The sequence below is a fragment of the Patagioenas fasciata genome, chromosome 16 (genome assembly GCF_037038585.1).
Source record: "Patagioenas fasciata isolate bPatFas1 chromosome 16, bPatFas1.hap1, whole genome shotgun sequence".
NCBI classification, from domain to species: domain Eukaryota; kingdom Metazoa; phylum Chordata; class Aves; order Columbiformes; family Columbidae; genus Patagioenas; species Patagioenas fasciata.
Window position 1 is genome coordinate 3,072,265 of NC_092535.1, and position 20,326 is coordinate 3,092,590.

Consider the following 20,326-nt stretch of genomic DNA (forward strand, 5'->3'; position numbering starts at 1 on the left):
TCCAAAACAACCACTTGCAGTGTTTTCTCAAATCCCAGCTGCGCTGCTTCTTCCCCTTGAAAATGCTTGAGGAGGGAGGTGATGGTGCTCAGCACAGCAAAGGTCATGCCCATGATGATCACCCTGGACAAACGAGGGCAGGGATGGGCAGACAGATCGCAGCTCCTTCCCTGCCCACCAGAACCTGTTCCCACCAATGCAGGGTATCCAGAGGAAACTGGTTTTCAGACAGGGGTCCAAATTTTTGCACCCACTTCAATTCCCGAACCTGTAAGTATTTTGTCCTGCTGTCACCATCACCTGATCTCTTCATCCCATCATGTTGCCTGCTCTTCTCATTTAATTCCTTACCATTGTAGAGTCGAACTGAAGGCACAGACCCCTCTCTCCTGAGAGCTACAACCACCTCCGTGGCCCCTCTGCCCCCACAAGCTGAGGACGTGTGCCAGCACCCCCCTGTGCAGGTAAAGGAAAGTCAAGGAAAGCCAAGGACCTTCCCCCACCTTCTGCCCTGGGATGACTCGCAACCCTCAGACACCAACACAACTTCAGAGGTACCACAAGTAGCATGTTCTGCCCATGACCCAGCCGGCTAAACTATTCAAATCTTTTTAAAATCCGGCTGCATCACATCTTCCTTCTCTTTGCTCTGATGCGCTCAGAACTCTGGCTTCAAAAGAACTTGCACTACTCCTGTACCGACTTCTGACCCGCAGATTATGCCATCCTGAGCTGGCTGAGAGCTGTCCTGAAATGAAACCGCTAGGAAAAAGAGGAGAATTTTTCTCAGTGGTTACAGCAAATTTTACAGCAGTGGGATGTTTCTGTTCTTTCTGTACAAAGGATTAAGCTTTTTAAAAAAAAATATTCTTTTTGTAAAATCTTTTGTGACCTACGAGCAGTATCAAAATGCAACTCAGGGACACCAAACGAGGCTATATATCCATTGGGGGATTTAGAAGCGAACACAGTGTTGGCACTTAACAAATAATAAATAACCATCATTAATTATTGATCACAACCCCAGCTAATCAAGTTTCACCCCTGTGGTTACCACGATATCAACAGACCCCTTTGATACAGCCTGCGAACGGCCTTGCAGCTCGCATTGGCGTGCACATCTCCTCCCCTCCGCCAACCGGCTGCCCAGCGGGGATTTGGGAGGGGGTGAGAGCTGGTGCCCCCCCCCACACGGCCTGTCCGCCCTGGGATGCCGGAGAATGTCTGCACATCCAGAGCATGTGGAGTTTCCAGGGAAGCGGAGCTGTCTGCAGTAGCATCCCGGGGCACAGCAGGGCTGTAATGGGGTGGGAAAGTCTGGAATTACAGTGGATGGTCTGCACTGCTGGGCTAAGCGCCGAGCCAGCGCCAGCTTGGGCTGTGCAGCCTGGGAATGGGTCTGAGAGCATCCCCCCAAGAGCATCCCCACAACCTCAAGGATGCACAGCCCAGCCTTGCCAAGCCTCTACTTCAAAAGCCAGACACCATCGCAGAGCCCCAGCCCCAGCGACCACACTGCTTTTGGGTCAGGACAACTGGCTGCAATGGGGCCAGACAGGGATTTGGGTCCCGTTGCCCATCATAGCCTGACAAAGTCACCGCTTGCTCTCTGCACATCCGCAGCAGTAGGTCCTGCCGCCGCCTGACCTTATTTCACAAGCAATTTGTGAAAGTGTAATACAAGAAAACTCTATCTCGCAGTTCTGACAACAGATGACTGCCTGCTCCCTTTACAGGGTCGTTAAATCCTGTTATTAAATGCAAGCCATTATCAGGATGTCACTGGCATCTCTTGATGAAGCTATATACCTGCGTAGACAGCTAGCCCATGTCTGCTTATTTACTATTCATTATAAATGCTCTCGATTGATTTTCCTCATTTTCATCTCTCTGTAGCTTGAGAATTCCTTTTCTCTGCACAAGTGCAGGGCATTTGCTCCTTCCTCCCCAGGGCATGTGTAGGAACACAAAGCTCTGCCGTTGTTATACTGCCTCAAAACCTGCCCAATATTTGGGCAGGCTGGTGAACCCACTGCTCCTGCTGTTCTACTGATCCCTTGGCTGTGCAGAATTATGAGCAAACCATAGATCACTGGCGGCTTTCAACAAATATTTAAGGGCACTTTGCACACCTTGCCTTGCAAGTAACTGAACAGCTGCCACCTTGTCAGGGGAATGCTGAGACCACCCAGAAGACACCCACCATTTACCATGATGAGAAACAAACAAACAAACACCCCCACCACCCTTTTCTTTTCCCTCCTGGAGCCTCATGTCCATGTGTTTTTCTCCAAAAAGGAGAAAAACCTTGAAAAAGAGTTCAAAGCTGCAAGTCAGGAGAGCAAATAGTGTCCTGCTAGGCCAACAACAGGGACCTGAACTCCGTATTCCTGCAACAGGACATGCAGCAAGCCCATCAACTATTTAACAAGTAAGAATAAAAGCCAGAAACATTTGCTGAAAGGAGAGTTAAATACATACTGTAAGTCCTAAAAGCAACATTTCTGGAAGCTTTGATAACTCTGCAAATAGAAGATGAAGTTTTTTACCCACATTCATATTTCCCAGTAGATGTACCCATCCCCCAGAGAATTTTATGAGCCCTCATCCAAACCAAACATCCATCTTTCTTTCAAAGGCATTATAGCTGTTCCCAAAAATCTCCTTGAAAACGTGCATTTCAGTGATTCTTGCTGGAAACGATAATGTTAATTCCAGGAGCTAAGAATCTATTGACCAGACCTTCCCCAAAGTGTGTGGGATGGGGCTCACACTGGGGAGCCCTCCTGACACAACACCCACCACAGCGTGGCCACAGGTTTAAATCTGCTTTATCCCAAGTGTGCTGGGGAAGGTGCTTCAGGAGCACATCCCAGCGAGGGATCCAGATGCGGTGACACATCCATCTCTGAGAAATCAGGACAGTAGGGACAGCAGACCCTGGGAGAAGAGCTGCCTCCTGCATTATACAAGTTTCCCAAAAAATTGTATTCCCTCCTGCTCAGGCAACATGCACTTGCTAATTGGTGCTGCAAAGGAGGAAATTAAGTATTCCCCTCTCTTGCTGCATGGGGAATAGCCCCAATTTCCCAGAAATCTCCTCTGACTTGTCCTTTAAATAAAGCTTAAATAATGCTACACTGTCCTTTTGGCAGCTTATTAAGCAATATGAACAAATATATACTCACATACAAATATATATACAATACCCTCCTTCAAGCTGCCCAATAAGTATAGCAGGCAACCACACCGGTCTTCAAATACCTATAAATGAGTTTTGGGGGACAGGCCATGAACCCTTCTTGACTCCCACGGGATCTCTCCACAGCAGGCTAAGCAGGAACAGAAACTTTCCCTCTCCTTCTTTGGTCCGTGGTGCATCCCCAAGCTCCACAGATTTCATGTTGCTCCAAGGTTTAAGGCAGACGCTTGCTGCTTGACTCAAGGGATGTGAAAATCAGCATAAAATGGGATTTAGAGAGCAAAGCTGTTACCAGGGATAACTGAGAGCAGAACAGGGGATGCGTCTCGAAGCTGAGGACCCTGCTCAGGTGCACAACGTGCTGCTGCCTTCCTATGCAGGGGGATTTCACGTCAGTGCAACAAGGACATGGGGAAGGAAGAAGACATCCAGGAGAGTATTTCCTACAGCCCAGGGGCCAGCACCCTCCTGCCCGGTGTCCCAGCCATGGGATGGGCACCCACCAAACCCCGGCTCCCTCGGGAGGAGAGCGGGGAAGAGCCCGGTGTGAACAGGTTCGTTTCTCTCAATGGCATTGATTATTTCTGTAATCAGCACCTCGCCGCCAAAACTGAACATCCATTATTACAGGATTGCAAAACAAAAATAACCCAAGGAAAGGGGAAAAAAGAGAGAATTCAGAAGCTGTCCTGCTCCCAAACCATGCGTGTTGGGTCAGTGCCATCTAGAGGTAGCAGACCAGCCAAAAGCACCCAAAGCACCCACAACCCAGGGTTCAGTGCCCGGAGGATGTGTGGCCAAAACACATCTGGTGGGAGACCCGGGAGGGGATGCTGCATCCCAGTGATGCAGAGCCAGCAGTGGCACTGTCCCAGGGGATGGGCGGGCAGGGACCCACACCACAGCCTGGCAGCCCTGAGAGCAGGCAGGACCACATCCTGCATCCCACACCCCTGCCCAGCATAGCAGTGGGGGTGGCCATGGTCCCAGGACCCAGGTGTAGCTGAACGTGCCACTTGTTTGCCAGCAGCCCAGCTATTAATATGCATGGTGCTATATTAACAGAGCTGGCTAACCACCGCCTCGGGCCAGAGGAATATTTCAGCGTTTCGTTTTCATCTCAAATTAGATTGAAACAGCTAAACAGGAACAAGTTGGGGGTTTTTTTCACTGATGGAAAGTTCAGGAAAAATAGCAAATGAGAAGATGAGCTATGAGAAAATACCATATCTTTGTGATGGTGGTGCCCAGGCTGGGGCTGGATCTGTCTGTGCCATCCTGCTCCATGGGCACCATCAGCTCCTGCCTTGTGCTCATATACCTGTGCTGCTGGTGCCATTGTTTCAATGTGACACGTCTGCCCATGGGACCGAGCTGACTCCCCCAGGAGCCTGCAGCCACCCCAGGGTTCATAGTTTGCCTGCACATAAAGCTGGGACAAAGCTCACACCAAACCCAGCTCCACCAGGGAGGGTGACACCAGCTCCAAAGCTGGGACCAAACCCTCTGCCAGCACCAAGCCCTGTGGTCCCCACCTCTGTCCCCCCAGGAGCAGTGAGGGTCACCAAAAGCATCTCCCTGGTACAAACCTTTCAATTCACTTTTGTTCACCTCTTTTTTCAAAAAATACAAATTTCTCTTCAATACACTTTAAAGCGAGGAGCCCGCATAATGAAAGCACAAAATTGCTTTCTATCCCTGGAAACCTTGTCCTATTTTGCAATGATTAACTAACTGTATTTGCATACTGTCCATTCCTAGTTAAAGACTCAAGGGAACCATTTCCAAACACTTTCTCATCTTGCACAGAGCCTGCACGCAGTGTTGTCATTTCCTGACAACCCCCAGTGTGGTTGCATCAGGCAAGCCCCACTTTTCCTTTATTTTATATTTCCGTCACCGGCTTGCCCACAGCCATGGCCCTGCCGTGCTGGGTGCTGGAGTAATGAGAAGGATGATGCCTACCTCACCGTGCAACATTCCTACATAAATCAAATAGTGTTTGCATGAGCAGCAGGCTGCTCGGACCAATGCCCACACAGGCACACGAGACCATCAGGTTTTTTGCTGAGGTTTTATGTCCGTGCTCCCAGCTGGGGTATCAAGGTCACTGGGAATTGCTGCTGCTTTTCTCCCCCTGGGGTTTTTAGGGGAAGGTTTCCCAACACAGGGTCTCAGAGATGCCAACGGGCTCTTCAAACCACCCAGGCATCTCAAGATGGTGCCTATCTACAGGTACTTATCGATGAAGCAGCAATGGGTCAGCCCGTACAGCTCCAAATTACGCAATATAAACCCTACACTGTCCCTCAAGGGAAAGGGAGAAACTCTGGTGACTTTGGGGCTGGGAATGCAATCAGAAATCAAAAGGTTTGGGGACTCAGTAATCACCATAGCAGGGTTTTATTAAGTAAATTATTACTGAGCAAGTAGATAAAGAGGCAGGAATCAAAGCGGCAATCGATAGCACAGTTCGATCCGGGGCAGCCTGGGCATGGCCCCACGTGTGATCCCACCGCTCTGCGGCCACGCCGAGGGGGGACGCTCCACGGCATGGGGGCTCCAGTGGGAACCGAGTGGAGATCGAAACAGTGAACACTCCAAAAAGCAGCTAGATGAGCACAGGCTGGGATAGGAGGGGCAGAGGGGTGTTCGATTTCTTTTATATCCCCTGTTATACGCTGGTCGCATCGCTGCCTTTCCTGCGACGCAGCCCTCTCGTCGCAGCGGTAACACTGGGCGCACGTGTACACTGCAAGCCCTTTTTTGGCTCCCAAAAGCCCCAGCAGCAGAGATTACCTGTCCCCTGCTGCAGCCCCCTCAGCACAGGGCCATTCCCAGCAGCAAGGGAAGGAGCCGCACTGCAATCCGCACCACTCGTCATCTCCCACAAAGGCTCACGTGTAGCACTTTTCCCCCCATGCAGGCACAGCAGCCAGCACAGAGCATTGAGATAGCTTTCTGTGCATTGAGGAATGCACCCCACGGGCAGCCGAGGGAAAAATTTCTCATCTCCGCACCCAGCCGTGGCCAAACTGGACCACAGCATCCTTCCATGGCCAGACCGCAGCGTGGGGTCAGGCATGGGGCTTTGCTTCCCTGTGTGAATGGCAAAAGCATCCCACGGTCAGCCCCAGCGGCCTCAGGGATGACCCAAATCCATCCAAAGAGGAAAACACCAATGCAACTCCCGTTTGCATTTATTCAAGGGACTGAACGCAACCAAATCCCCAATATTTGTTAATAAAGCATGACAGAAGTGAGAGACACCTCTCTGCCCCATTGGGGATACATCACCGCTCCCTCTGACATGTGGAATTTGTGTGCGTTATTTGCACAGGCTGCATTACTCATCAGGGACAACATAAAAGCCCGGCCAAGTCCAAGGACATAAATCTGCACGCTCGGGAAGGCTGCATGGGACCGACCTGCACCCGCGGGAGCAGCCCTGGGTGGGGACTTGTCACGGCCAGACAACGTGAGCGCTGTGAACCCTCACAGCCACGTACTCACCAGCAGCCCAGCGAATGGATGAGGTGCTTTCCACCTCCTTTTTTTCCCCCATCTCTTTTTTTCCCCCCACCTCCTTCAGCAAAGGAGACCAGCAGCTGTGATCTCAAAGGGAAAGGGTCACTATTTGTCCCCCCTCTGAGCAAACACAGAGGAGAACCCTCCTGGTCTCCACCACACACAGATGGCCCCACACTGCTTGATGCTGCTGGAAAGTGTTGGTGTCCAATATGTCCCGAATTTCCTGCTGCACCAGCCCAGCAGTAATCAGCTTTGGATTACCATAGTCTTATAAAGTACCAGACTCTGATAACATCCCTTCTGTTACCAACTCTCTAAATCTCACTAGTCACACAGATGGTTTCCCCCTAGCAACCCAGCACGAATTACCAGGAAGTGAAAAGAACCCCAAAATAGAAAAAATAAAAGTTAATAATCAGGTGAAAGCCAGATGCTGTTGCAATAAGCAGCTGGTGGCTGGTTTTTTGCAGCAGCAGCAGAACTACAAGAAGATACAGAGAAAAATCAGACAGCGGTGAATTTAAAACTGACCACTTGCCCATAACGCATCATTAACCTCTGGAAGATGCTGCCACAAATTGTGTCTGAGGTTTCGGTGGTGCAGGTCTTGAGCTGATCAGACATTCAGATCAGTGGTGAGCAGAGCCACGGTCACTGTAGCACAAAAGAAAAAGCTGTGTGCATTGCAGAGGTTTATCCTTCAGGATGCAGTCTGAGCGCTGTTTGGCACATGAAGAATTTCCCTCTTCCCCACAGTCACCATTTTTTCCCCTCTTTCCCTCAAAGCTGCTGCCACATGTGGCAGCAAGAACAGCAAGAACAGCTTCTGCAGTGGCTGGTCCTGCCCCCAACAAGTCCCCAGAAGCTCCTCACCTCAGCTCCTCCTTCTACATCAGGATGTCCCTTTGGCTCCAGCTTTCCAGAAGGTGACATTTTCTAAGGTGGGACACGCTTTGGTGGGGAGCTGCACCTACACCAGCACAGCTCACACAGGGTCACAGCACGGCAGGGTCAGCTCTTCTCCCCATCACATATTGCAAAGTGCAGATCCTAGAAATCAGAACGCCACTTTTCAACAGTTCTCTTTATTCCACTTACTTTGGGGTCTGAACACCCTGGCAGAAGGGTTTTCATCAATCCAGTTGCCATGAGGTGTAAAACTTGGGTCACGTGGGAAAGAGATGGGGTCCAAAAGTAACTGCAACAGAGAGAAAACAGAAATAGGTTAATGCACTTCTTTTGTTTTCCTGCCAGCACAGTGCCCGGGCTGCATCCCACCCCACGGCCAGGGGACATGGGCAGCTCTGCACTGCGGGGCAAACAGCCTTGGGATGGAGCACAGCCTGACATCTCACACCAACCCAGGACAAGAGCAGCGACAACTGTCCCCAGTGACCATGTTTTGCAGCACTAACTGGTATTTAAAAGCTCCCAAGTGCCTGAATCCTATTGCAATGGGCTTGAGACCAGATCCTCAAGATGCCATTGTGGCTCCTTGTCTCCATAGCAGAATCCAGTTACATGGGGACATTGTGGTACCTGATGTTGTAGAAAAGCTTCACCTCCCGGGTCACATTGTGCTGGCTCACAGTGAGCACCGCAGGCTCTGGGGAGGGACGCGTGGCACGGCCTCTGCTAACAACGCACGGCACGTCCCAGGAAGGCTCCTCCGGTGACCCCGCGCTGCCCATTTCGCATCCTCGCTGAGCACCGAGGGCAGAGGGCAGCCAGGAACAAAGAGGATTTCACAGCCCAGCCAAGCGCAAAAGAAATAAGCAAAACAAAAGAGCTGACAGAATGTGGAGAGAAAAACTTTACAGGTTCGTTCTTTCATCCCTTTCCTCTTGCTGTACAGTGAATGGGAAGGGACAAAGAGAAAAGCCCAGTGCAGGCGCTCTCGCCGTGACACGCAGGCATCGGCATTGCCACCATCCATCGTTTTCTTCAGGATAAGTCAGCCAGTGGTTTTAAACTCTTCAACATTTTCAAAAGAACAATAAGGTAAATCCTCCAGGCCCCGAGCAAGGCTCCCACTGGACCCCACAGGAGTTTTGCCTGAATACTGCAGGGTTATTATAACCAAAATGTTTCTGTAGATTCAAATCTGAGCCTTTTCATACACAGCCTGTAGCTGCAAGTTTTGTCAGTGAATGGCCCTGATAAAGCCTTCCTGATTTTACCCCCATTTAAATATAATTGGTATTTCTCTCCCTGTAATCCAGACAACTCCTTTTCTATGCCATTTCACACCAGTACTGAGATTTTACTTTTCCTCACAAAAGGGAAAAAAGAAAATCAGTTTTTTCACCCTGTGCCCCAAATGCTCTTTAAGGAGCTGCTCTGAAAGTGTCAAGATGGAACCAGGAACAACAAAGCTGAGATGAGGAGAGACCAGCAACCTGATTCCTGCTGCGTTGCACCCACCTGCCCAGCTCCCAATGGGCTGGCAACACAGTTTTGTAGAAACTATCCATGTGTTATGATAAATTGCTGCCCAACAGAGCCTGGTCATGTCAATGGAGGTGCAGGAGCAACCATGGATGCGTTTGTGGGGCTGGGGTGACCCCAGGAGCTGCAGCGTTGGGTGAAGCACCCCATCCCCAAGGCTCGGGGCCAGGGTGGTGACGAGCCTGGGAGGATGGCGCTGGGGACAGGGGGTCACCGCAGGCAGCGGTCACACTCTGCCCCAGCTGCTGTGGGTTTTCCAGGCAGCAGAATTAAGTCTATCCATTCAGCTTAGTGCCTTGAGCTGCTCAGTATCCTCTCCAGTTCCTGCTGCAGGGCAAGGGGTGAGGACCATCAGCATTAGTGATGTCCTGAGACACGCCATCATCCAGCAAAGATGAGAAGCTTGGAAGTTTCCTTAAAAAAAATTGTTATCCCCTCCAAATCCTTGCTTTCTCCGTGTCTGCTTGCAAGGTGATGCGATGGAGAGGTTGCAGTGGGTGTTCTCTGTCTCCTACAGATCACCACAGTGGAAAATTGAGCCTGGAAGGAGGAAAATAAGTTTCTTTGCTGGGACAGTGCTGTGCTCTGTGAACGAGTTTCACCGTGACGGTGTGACCCCGGCCTGGGGATGGCCACGCTGGAGCTGTGCTGAGCTACCCCGTTCCCTTCCCGGGTAAACAAGGGACCCACTCCTGCCGATACAGCCAGCAGAGCCCCACAGCAAACAGAAAGCAAGAGGAGTGAGACTGCAAACCCCAGGTAAACCTCTAAATCAATAGCACAGCAGCTCAACAGGGTTTCCCTACAAATCCAGCGAGCCGTGTTTACAAATGCCTCCAATTTAAAGGCACATTTCTCATCAGCTCAGCAGCCACCGCTCCTCAAGGCACAGGCTCGTACCGAATGGCCTGTGCCTGCCTGGTCTGGGAGACAAACAGCAGCTGTGGCTGCGGAGATGGAGTCTCAGTGGTCCCCAAATGCTACCCCAGTATAGAGCCGGAGGCAACCCTAATGTTCCTGCTGATCTGTATTTTTGTGCTGGACCCTCCCTGGTGCCTCTCAACCAGAAACTACTTCTGCCCACATTGCGCAGCACCACATAGGGACTGCCAGCATTATTCCCAGGGAAAACAACAACAACAAAACACCATCCATAGAGGAAATTGTAGTTTTTCTACTCTGCTCATCAAGGTGTATCAGCCCAGACTTGTTGGGATGCACAGCTTCTGATCCCCAAACTTGGTGTGAATCATAGAATCATTTTGCTTAGAAGAGACCCTCAGGATCATCGAATCCAACTATAACCTAACCTAACTCTAGCGATAAACCATCTCCCTAAGAACCTCATCTAGATGCCTTTTCGTGCCTTCCTAGCTCATTTTGCCATTGGTTCCTTCAAAGCAAACCAGGAAGCCAAAATCATTTCCTTTAATGCACTTGATAGGAGTTTGCTGCGAGGGGTGGGCTCTTTCATCTGCTGCTTCTTCAAAAAAAAAAAGGATGTAGATAAAAAGATGAAAGAAAAAGGAAACCTCACGTACATAAGTATTACACTGAGAGACTTGCCCGCTCTGCATTTTCTCCTTTAGCACAGCCCATGTGGTCATGCATCAGGATTTCACCTTGCTGCTCTGAACCGGAGGAGGCAGCATCCTGGTGGCTTTTGCCTGTGGGACAGGGCTCCTCCATCACAGCCACCTGGGACATGAGAGGCACGGCCAGTGCAGGGACAGCACCAGCCACCAACAGGTCCCCAGGTAGCTCTGAGCTGCAGCCCTCGTTAATACAGCAGAGCTACACGGGGCTCTTGGGCACCGCGGTCCCACCCCGAGCCAGCTCAGACACTTCCACAGCACCTCTGCTCACTCTGCCCGTGCCTTGCTCCCCCAGGGAGCACGACTCAACAGCCAGGCAGGGACCCCCTGGTCCCTCACCCCCCGATCCCTCCCAGCAGCCTCTCAGGGACTCATTTGCAGTTTTTCCACACTTTTTCCTTGAAGTCTCAAGGGTCAGCCTTACTGGCAGGAGAGAGTAGCTGGGGGATGAAAAAAGGCTCTTTCACACCCCTTCCCACTAAGAAGCCAAGCAAGTAGGACCAAACAGCAGGAGGAGATGGGTCACAGAACTGTAGAAACATTTTGGTTGGAAGAGACCCTCAAGATCATTGAGTCCAACTGTTAACCTAAGTCTGGCACTAAACCACATCCCTAAGAACCTTTCTAAATACATTTTAAACCGCTCCAGGAATGGTGACTCCACCACTGCTCTGAGCAGCCTGCTCCAGTGCCTGACGACCCTTTCCAGGAAGAATTTTTTCCTAATATCCAGTCTATACCTCCCCTGGTGCAACTTGAGGCCGTTTCCCCTGGTCCTGGCGCTTCTTCCTGGGGAGCAGAGCCCGACCCCCCTGGCTCCAAGCTCCTTTCAGGCAGTTCAGAGATCAGAAGGTCTCCCCTCAGCTCCTGTTCTCCAGCTGAATCCCCCAGGTCCCTCAGCCACTTCCATCACACTTGTGCTCCAGCCCCTCACCAGCTCCGTTCCCTTCTCTCAACTCAACCCAGCACCTCAAAGCACCATCCCTGCCCCAAAGACTTCTCTGGTGCTGCTTGTGGCCGTGGGAACTCAAAGCACCCTCCTGTGCCTGCCCACATGCCCGGGGGCACCTTCCCCCCCATCACCACCATGCACAACCCATGCACCACCCAGGATTTCAAGCGTGCACACCCCAAATTCATCCTTGCCGCGGTTCTCAGCCAACACCCTTTCAAGCAGAGGGCTGCCACCCTTCCTGCTGAGCTGGTGGGCACCCCCATCCTGCAAAGAGAGCATCAGCCAGGGCCAGGGATGTGCATCTCCCACCCCGGAACAGAAGGGAGGGAGAGAAGCAAATAGGAGGAGAGAATACAGGAGAGCTGAGAGCGCTCTCATCTATCACCGCAGGTCTTAGACTCAGCGCTCATTAAAGCCCTGGGTCTTCAATCCATGCGAATTAGAAATGGTGAAAAAAAAAAAAAGAACATCCCAAAACAAGCTCTTATGAAATGGTTTCTTGTAGAACAAAGAAATGGCACTTCTGTTGAAAAGTGAAAAGAATACCTGTTTTGACTTGAAAATCTGCTATTGTAAGTGAAGTGGAGTGGTAAATACATTTCATTTAGGTTTTATCGCTACAATTCATTCTGACATGTACATTGTATTAAACTTTTAATAATAATACTGTGCTGCTATGTAATATTTAATTAAAATTATGTATGTGTATTTAAGTTAATATTTCATATGCTAAAATCCAAATGGCAAAATTCCTTTGCTCCATCAAAGATAAAAGCACCTGGCACTAACTAAAAGTTATCTGATGCTACTGAGGCTCAGGCCCAAACAAATCGCGATGATGCCAGTAACGTTTGCAAGAGCATCTGGAGGGCTCTTTACTGACCCGTACTGATGTGGGGACCGGGTAGAAAATTACTTTTCTTGCTCTTCACACCTTTGTTCACCACACACTGTGAAAGCAGAGCAGGAGCAGCACTGTGAGGAACATGTGGAGAAGAGGGATGAGGAGGGATGGTCAATGGTATTTTGCAGGAAAAACATGAGCTGTGTAAGCAAATCACCCCCAGTCAAGGCTTGGCAGCTCTGGGATATCCATGCCAGAGGGTCAGGGCTCCAGAGAAGGGAGTGCTGCCTTGGGACACTGGGTTTGGAGCAGACACCAATGCTGTCCCCATCATCTACCCCAGGCCATCACTGAGAAGTATTTCTTAACCATGCCCACGAATAATGGAAACAGCCATGGAGTCCACACAAGTGCGCAATTTTACAGTAAAACCATTACCAGGCCCTACAGTGGCCCATCTGCCCATCATGGCCAGTAGAAAAGGGAGGCTGGTGCTGAGAGTGGAGGTCTCAAACACCCAAACCACAAACCCCAAGTCAAAACACATACGGCTCTTTGAATCCAAGAAGACAGGTGAGTACCCACATTTACTGGTGATCCACAGCTTGCTGGACACCCAAACACTTGGGGTTATCCAGGACTTACACAACCATCCCACGTACGGCACAGCCCTTCGTCCTACCCAGGTCCAAGGCGTTCAGATGTCACAGCCCATTAATATGTCTCTGAAAGCCAGAGAAAACTGAGGGGAACAGGGTGTACCCTTTTATTCCCTCAATTTCTCAAGCCCCTTCCCTGGGGTATTTACACATCCCTCTTACCTCCCTGGACAGGGCAGCCCAGCTCAAGCCACACCACAGGGTTAGGCACCCGGTTCTGCCCCATGGTCACTCCTCTGCCATCGTTCACCGCCTGCTGGGTATTCCTGAAGAATTAATTTGCCACGTTTTATTTGCAGTCGAACCAAGCTCTGGCACTGCCCTAAGATTTATGCTCCACACAAGCCTTATTGACAGACAGTGGGGTTGGGAGGTTAGAGAAGCAATATTTCCAGAATTTGCATAAAGCAAGGGCATTTCATAATTTAGCTGATGCAGATTTGGATAAGATGAAATTGTTGGCCATTTTATAATTAGATGGCTAATCATAAAATAACCTTTGTGAGTCATCAAAAACCATTATTATACAAATGAATTCCTGCTCGGTACTAAACTTACTTTTACCCTTGTCCTTGAGGATTGGAGACAGTAAAAGAAGATCTTTTTGGTGGAATTCATTCTGCAGCAAGCCCCACGTTGTTACTATGTTTTATGGATCACAAATGCTTAATCAATAATGCAGCGCTTTTGGGAATAATGTTCTTTCTCATGTCTTTCTGTGGTTGGAATTGTTTGCCTGGATGCTCACAAATCTTTTGACACAGATTCATTGTTTTGGAGATGTCCTTCTCTGCATCTCAGGGCAGATTCATCAGCTGAGCTAGGAGGAGGGGGAAAGTTTATTGGGGTAAAAAGAGCTGTCCTGGCAAGCTTAGAATCATGGCTCTGGGTTTGCTGGTCGACTTGTCAGGTTAATGAATAGTCCTAGGAAACTATTAAGTATGCAGCGGCTGGAAGATGCCTCCTTCAGCAAATAAAAACAAAACCAAAGTGCCTCTTCCCACATGCTGGTGCTGCTTTTCTCTGAAAGCTGGGCTAGAAAAGGCAATTTCTGCAATGCCCGCTGAGCCCAGCACCCCTGTGCATCCCTCACTCCCGCCTGGCCCACAGCTGACGCTGCTCCCCCTGCAGAGACGTCCCTGCCCACCCCAGAAATTCAAGTTTGCCTTCACAAGGTTTTCCCTACACCTGATTTTCTCTGGAAAATAGAGAGCCACCTAATTCTTGCCCTCCCTGATTTCCCATGCTCATTACAAGAGGAATTATCTATGGTAGTTCACCTTTAATTTGTGTGCCTGTTTAACAGGTGTCCCGACCATGTTTGGCTTTGCCACCTGAGTAAATGTTGAATCTGCTCTGACCTCACGGGTGGGCAAGAACGAGAGAAAAGGAATTGGGGTCTGGCTCGTTATACAAAGCATCCAAGGCTACATTTTTCCTTCCATGGTGTCAAAGCACTTTGGCAAACAGCAATTAAACTGAAGCTCCCCCACACCTCCTGTACACTAGTGGGGGTGAGCAAACATCCAGCCGACAGCAGGTTCTGCAGGACAGGAGACACCAAGGAGCAGGAGGGGCTGAAGCTCCCTGGTCACCTTCTTGCCCCCCCTAACTCACACCCCGGAGCAGCTGGGTCATCCTGCTCCCCTCCATAAACATCCCAGCCAGCACCGTCAGACACCATTTCAATATAAACTGAACCAAGAGCTTGTCCCTCGCTCTGCTGCAAGGGCTGAAGCTGCTGGGATGAACCCAGGCACCAGCAGAACTTCTTTCTGAGGACCAGCAGGTCAGGGGCAGCACAACTACCGTGGGTTTCCATACATGCACAGCAGAGTTACTGTGGAGCATTAACTGTCCCTCATCAGCTATGCAAACAGTGCATTGCAAGGTCCATTGCACAAGCACCTTCTCACTGCAGTATACTTATATTTTAATTAGCAGCGTATGCGCTGATTACCCTGTTGGTATCCAGCACGCTGTGCAATGTGGCTGGCTCGCTCCCAGCAGGCAGGCAGCCTGGGCTCACTGCCGGGCCATGGCTGCAGGGTGCTAACTGCCCTCCTCACCCAGCATCACCCATTGCTCTGGGGGCTTCTTCCTTGAGGGTCTCCTTCCTACGAGACAGGCCAACAGTTGCTGCGGGAGGAGCTTTCTTGGAGGGGCTGAGCTGCAGTTTGAAGCATCATCCCTCTGCTGCTGAGGCTAACAGCGTTCAGAGGAAAAGAGAAAAGCTGTTGGTAAGGATAGGAGAAAGGAAGAGGTGATGAAGATGACTTGGAAATGAAGGGGGTAGGAAGAGTCACCATGGCAAAGACTCCATGATACACTAGGCAGAGAGGGAGGCAGGGTCTTGCCATCTGTTATACCAAGCAGCTTGAAGTGCAGTGGGGCCAGGGGACTCCTTGCCTTCCATCCACAGCCCAAGGGAGCAGTGGATGAAGCCACCAGGACATCATGGGTTTCCTGAATGACAGCTCACATGCTGAGTTCCACTGATTTGAGAGTCTCAGCAACTCTTTGTTGGCCTTTTGGGACATCAGATGCCAACAGCACCTCAGCTGCCAATTCACCCCTGCAACACATCAATGGGGTAATTCATAAAGTAATGTGAAGTTTAGGGGGCTGAGCCACCTCACCCAAAAGCCACCATTTACCTGATGAAACAAAAGTCCTTGTTTTGTCCTAAATAAGAGGGATTGAGACAGGTGGGGAAGAAGAGGATTAAGTCTATAACCTTTAAAAAAAAGACACACTTTAAAATATGGGTCACATATCATTTACTGCAACCTCTCCACCCACATCTGTGCACTGCAGCTCAGACATGCGTGTGATCCTCCTCTAAACCTGGTGCTAATCCTAAAAGCCTAAAAACTGTTGACCCATCAGTATCAATTAGCTCGATGGTACCAAAATACACAAGAAAGATGATTGCATTAGTAATTCCTATGCAACCTGCTGTGACACCACCTTGGGCAGGGGGAGACTGACAAAAGATTACTGAAGGATTTCCCTCCCACACCTCAGGAATCAGCTGCTCGCCCGGAGCAGAATTCCAGCTCATCCACAGGAGAGCGTGTCACCATAGCAAGTGTGGAATAGACGTCATTATAGAAGAAACCTGTGGTTATTCAGAAGCACATGTGGGCAGAAGCAAGCACTAAGTGATGTAAAAGCATTTCAGTAGCTGCAGCAGTGCTGTCAAAATCTCCCAGTTCCATATTTTATCAGAAGAAGAGGGGGGAGACATCAGCAGCGGATGTAACAGATCTTCCTCTTTAACCTCAATACTGTCACCAAAAGGTGGCACCAGGCAGGGTTTACTTGCACCTCTGGCTACAGATGGCTGTCCCAGTGTCACACTGTTGGTGGCACTCAGCTTTTACTTCTTTCCAAGAAAACGATGCACTGATTGCTTTCCCCTTTGTTTTGTCTCTCCCAACACCCAAGAGGGAAGCCCCAGTGTTGAGCAGGACATGCAGCCCCACGGGCAGATGTCACGGCAAAGCTCATCTGGGAGGTTTCTCCTGCCTGTGAGGACACTGGGGTCTGTCACACAGCCCTGGCCTTTGCCAGAAGCCACCTGGGCACCCCGGACCACTTTTTGGGCCATGGTCTGAGGCTGATGTTGGTTTTGATTCACATTATTTACGGCACGGGTGATACGAAGCGTTTCCACACATGCACTCCGTGACACCAACAGTTGATGTGCAACGCCTGGGGCATGTTTCCTAACAGAGCTATTATGGATTTAAGTGATAGCATTTTCCAAGCACTTGCACCAAGATGCTTTCAAAAGCCCTGTCTGTGTATTTAGGTCTCAGTTGAATGATCTCTTACAGAGATAGGGACACAGAAAGGAGGAATTTAGCTGATTCCTTATCAGTAACACTCAAAATGGCTTTTTTTTTGTCTTTTTTTTTTTTTTTAGGAGGACTTATCCTCAGAAAGAGCAGCTTTGCCTTTCTCCCCTTTGCTGGTTGATGCAGAACTGGAGCTCTTTGTCCTCACTGAGTTACTCTGCTGTGTCCTCACCAGCTTCCCACCCCGACGTGGCTCCTGGCCATCTCCAGCTCCCCAAGTCATTCTGATGTCCTGGCATCACCCTTGTCCGGGGACATGGCCCAGGGGCAGGAGGGAAAGCAGCCAGCCCAGAGCCAGATGGGCATTGGTAAAACCCCAACGAAAATCTTAAACAAGATAATGGAGAGAGATGGGGAAAGTTTTGTATTTCGTTGTGGGTTGTTCCTGATAACAAAGGACGCTTAGCAAGTCTCCAGCCAGCCACAGAATACTCCAAAACACACACAACAGACACTGTATGGCTTTCTATCAAGCGGAAAATGGGTTCATCTCCCTCCACTTTATCTTAAAAGACACCTCTTGTTGTCACTTACCCAGAAAAAAGGCAGCAGAAGGAATAACACAAACATTTTATGCTTAAGCATGGCTTTTCAAACATAAACACACACGCGAACCCCCTGCCTGATGCAAAATCAGGACAAATTGCTTGGGGACAAGTGGCGGAGAGCACCTGGAGAGCATCTCACTGGCCACTGCCCAACATCTCAAGGCAAACCAGACCCAGCACAAGGAGCCCTCTCCCTGGCACATTGTCATCCTCCCCGGGGTCACGGTCCCTGCTCGGGCAGACCCAGAGCCAGGCTTTTCTCCTTGGGATTTCACAGTCCTGCCTCCCATCGCTTGTGTGTGGGGAGGAGGAAGACAGGGAAGAAATAGGATCTTGCTGCCTTCTGTGCATCACACATAAGAAATTCAAGATGGATTGGTGACCTACTTCATCTGAGAGGCAGTAAATGACACGTAGTGCAACCGATTGCCTTTCAGACCCACCAGTCGTGTAACAGATAAATCTACCTGGGCAAAGCTTTCCCACATCACTGCTGGAGCACAACCCTGGCCTCATGAAGCCCAAGAAAGGACCCATGAGAAGTATATACCAGAGACAGGCAAAGCTGGAGTTTCTCAGTGGGTCTGGGGTCCATCCAGGGGAGCCAGGGAAGGGACAGCTGGGCTGGATGGAGAGATCTGCCCCCCAGGCACAGAACCAGTTCACGGGAAGCTCGGCTGGTCTGAGGCGCTGGTGTCAGGGCTGCTGTGCTTGTGCGTAGTTGCCTGACTTCTAAACAAGGTCTGTGAACACAGAAGAGCTTTTGGTAGAGGATGCAGGGTAGCAAGGTGTGACACAGCTCACACGGGATGCTCGGACTCAAAAGAAAAGCAGCTGCAACCAGCTGTCCCATCAACACCAGCAGCCCAGGGGCAGAACCCAGCGCAGGAACACAACCACTGCTGAGGTCTGCGGGTCACACAGGGCAGCAGAAATCATCACAGCCCTTTGTTTTACACCAACACCGACAGCACCAGAGTGCTTAAGGCAGCACGGGATTACGGCTCTTTCTCCCTCTTCCTCAGCTCATCTTCCCCAGGAGCTGGAGCTTTCTGCTGGTACCACCACTCACACCTGCCAGCTTTGAAATAACCCATGCAAGAGCTCGGCCGTCCAGTTTACACAGGGGAAAAGCACCATGAAAGTGTTTCACGAAGAGCCGGCAGATTTTCTATCTGTCGTATTCTCCTGCCCTCGGGCTCTGCTCCCATTTACCCGCCTGCAAGATGGATACGGCAGCTCCTTTCTGCGCAGATTGCACGGCGTGGTGGGAAGAGCTCTCGATTTCACGGACAAGTATTTATAAGATGTTTGTGCTGAAGCCTGTGCTTCACCTACCTGTTTTATTTTTAATCTTCATTTCATAGAGCTCAGACAATTCTTTCAAGGTTCCTGTGAATGATCTTTATCCCTTTTGCAGCTCATTCCAATTCTGTGAATAAAATCCCTGGGTGGCCCTGGAAGAAGAAGAGAAAAAGGATGATGTTTGAAATGAAATAACAAACTGAAAACAGAATATATTTTTAAAGCAAACTCACAACTCTAACCCCAGTAAGCTGTAAACAAGAGTGTTTGGCATCTGCGGATCCAACTAGCCTGTGAAGGGAGAGATGAAAAAATAGATGAGTGGGGTTATCTGCATTTCAAAGGCAAAAGGACTGGGGCCCTAGTGAGGGAAAGAGTTGAAGTAAATATAAATAACTATTGTATCTCACAGGGCAGGGGAATAACCGTGAGGTCAACTTGAGCACGTAAGTTATGACATGAGCATCAGACCATGGGACAGTGCCCAAAAGCAGAGATCCTGAGCTGCCCTATCCTAACAAGTCACTAAGCACCATTTTTTCCTCTTTTCTCCAGGCTGGGAGGTACCAGCTCCCCAGCCATGGAGCATTTCTTCTCTCCTTGATCCACTTGTTTCTGTAGCAGGAAAGCCCATTTCACCAGCCTGCCAGGTATTGACCCCCCAGCCTGCATCCTCATCATGCTCTTCACCAGCATCTCTCCTCCTTGGGCCTCAAAGGGCTTTGTGGGCCAACCAGTCTCTCTTGCTCCATGTCGTCCAACCCATCTGGTTGAAAGGGAAGGGTGATACTTGCCCTTATTGTCCCAGAAATGCAGGTCACTCGCTGCTTTGCTATCAAACAAGAGGGAGTTTGCCCTCCCCTGGGTGATGCTGTGGCGGGTCCTTCACTCCTGTCTCTGCCACCGAGGAAGCAGTGGCTGCGAGGATGGAGGGGACAGATGCCTGGGTCTGTCCCCATCCCACGGCAGCTCTGCGGTGTGACAACACCCCCCCTTAGTGGCAGGAGCCGAGAATAAGCCTTCAGATCAGAAATAACTCCAATAAGGGATAAAATTATCCCCCGGCTCAACACGGGTCCAAGAGTGTAAATCCAGATGTTAACCCCGCTGCATTTCCACAGCGTGGGACTTGTCACAGCCTTCTGAAAAATGCTGCCTGACAGCAAGAGAAGGGAAATAAGGGTTCTTTTCTTTGCAGAGGAAGGGTGCTGTGTGCTCCCCTGAAGGCAGAGCAGGGCTGGTTTGGCAGGACAGGTTTGAGCAGCAGCCCTGGTCCTGGGGGTAAGGCAGGAGCACCAGCCTGGAGAAAGCCATGGGGCAGCACAGCGATTATTAGGCAGAAATTAACCTGTAAAGAAAATGTAGCAACAGTTAGA

General features: G+C 50.2%; 1 long non-coding RNA gene across 2 annotated transcripts; it reads right to left on the minus strand.

The window, feature by feature from the left end:
• Nucleotides 1-6,879: 6,879 nt before the first annotated feature.
• On the minus strand, nt 6,880-19,276 carry LOC139829233 (uncharacterized). 2 transcript variants are annotated; one of them, XR_011741628.1, is made up of 3 exons: nt 19,184-19,276; nt 18,984-19,102; nt 6,880-7,931 (listed from the first exon to the last, which is right to left on the minus strand). It is a non-coding gene; the product is annotated as an uncharacterized lncRNA (long non-coding RNA). The 2 variants fall into 2 exon arrangements; XR_011741627.1 differs by lacking the exon at nt 6,880-7,931 and adding an exon at nt 18,321-18,388.
• Nucleotides 19,277-20,326: the final 1,050 nt, after the last annotated feature.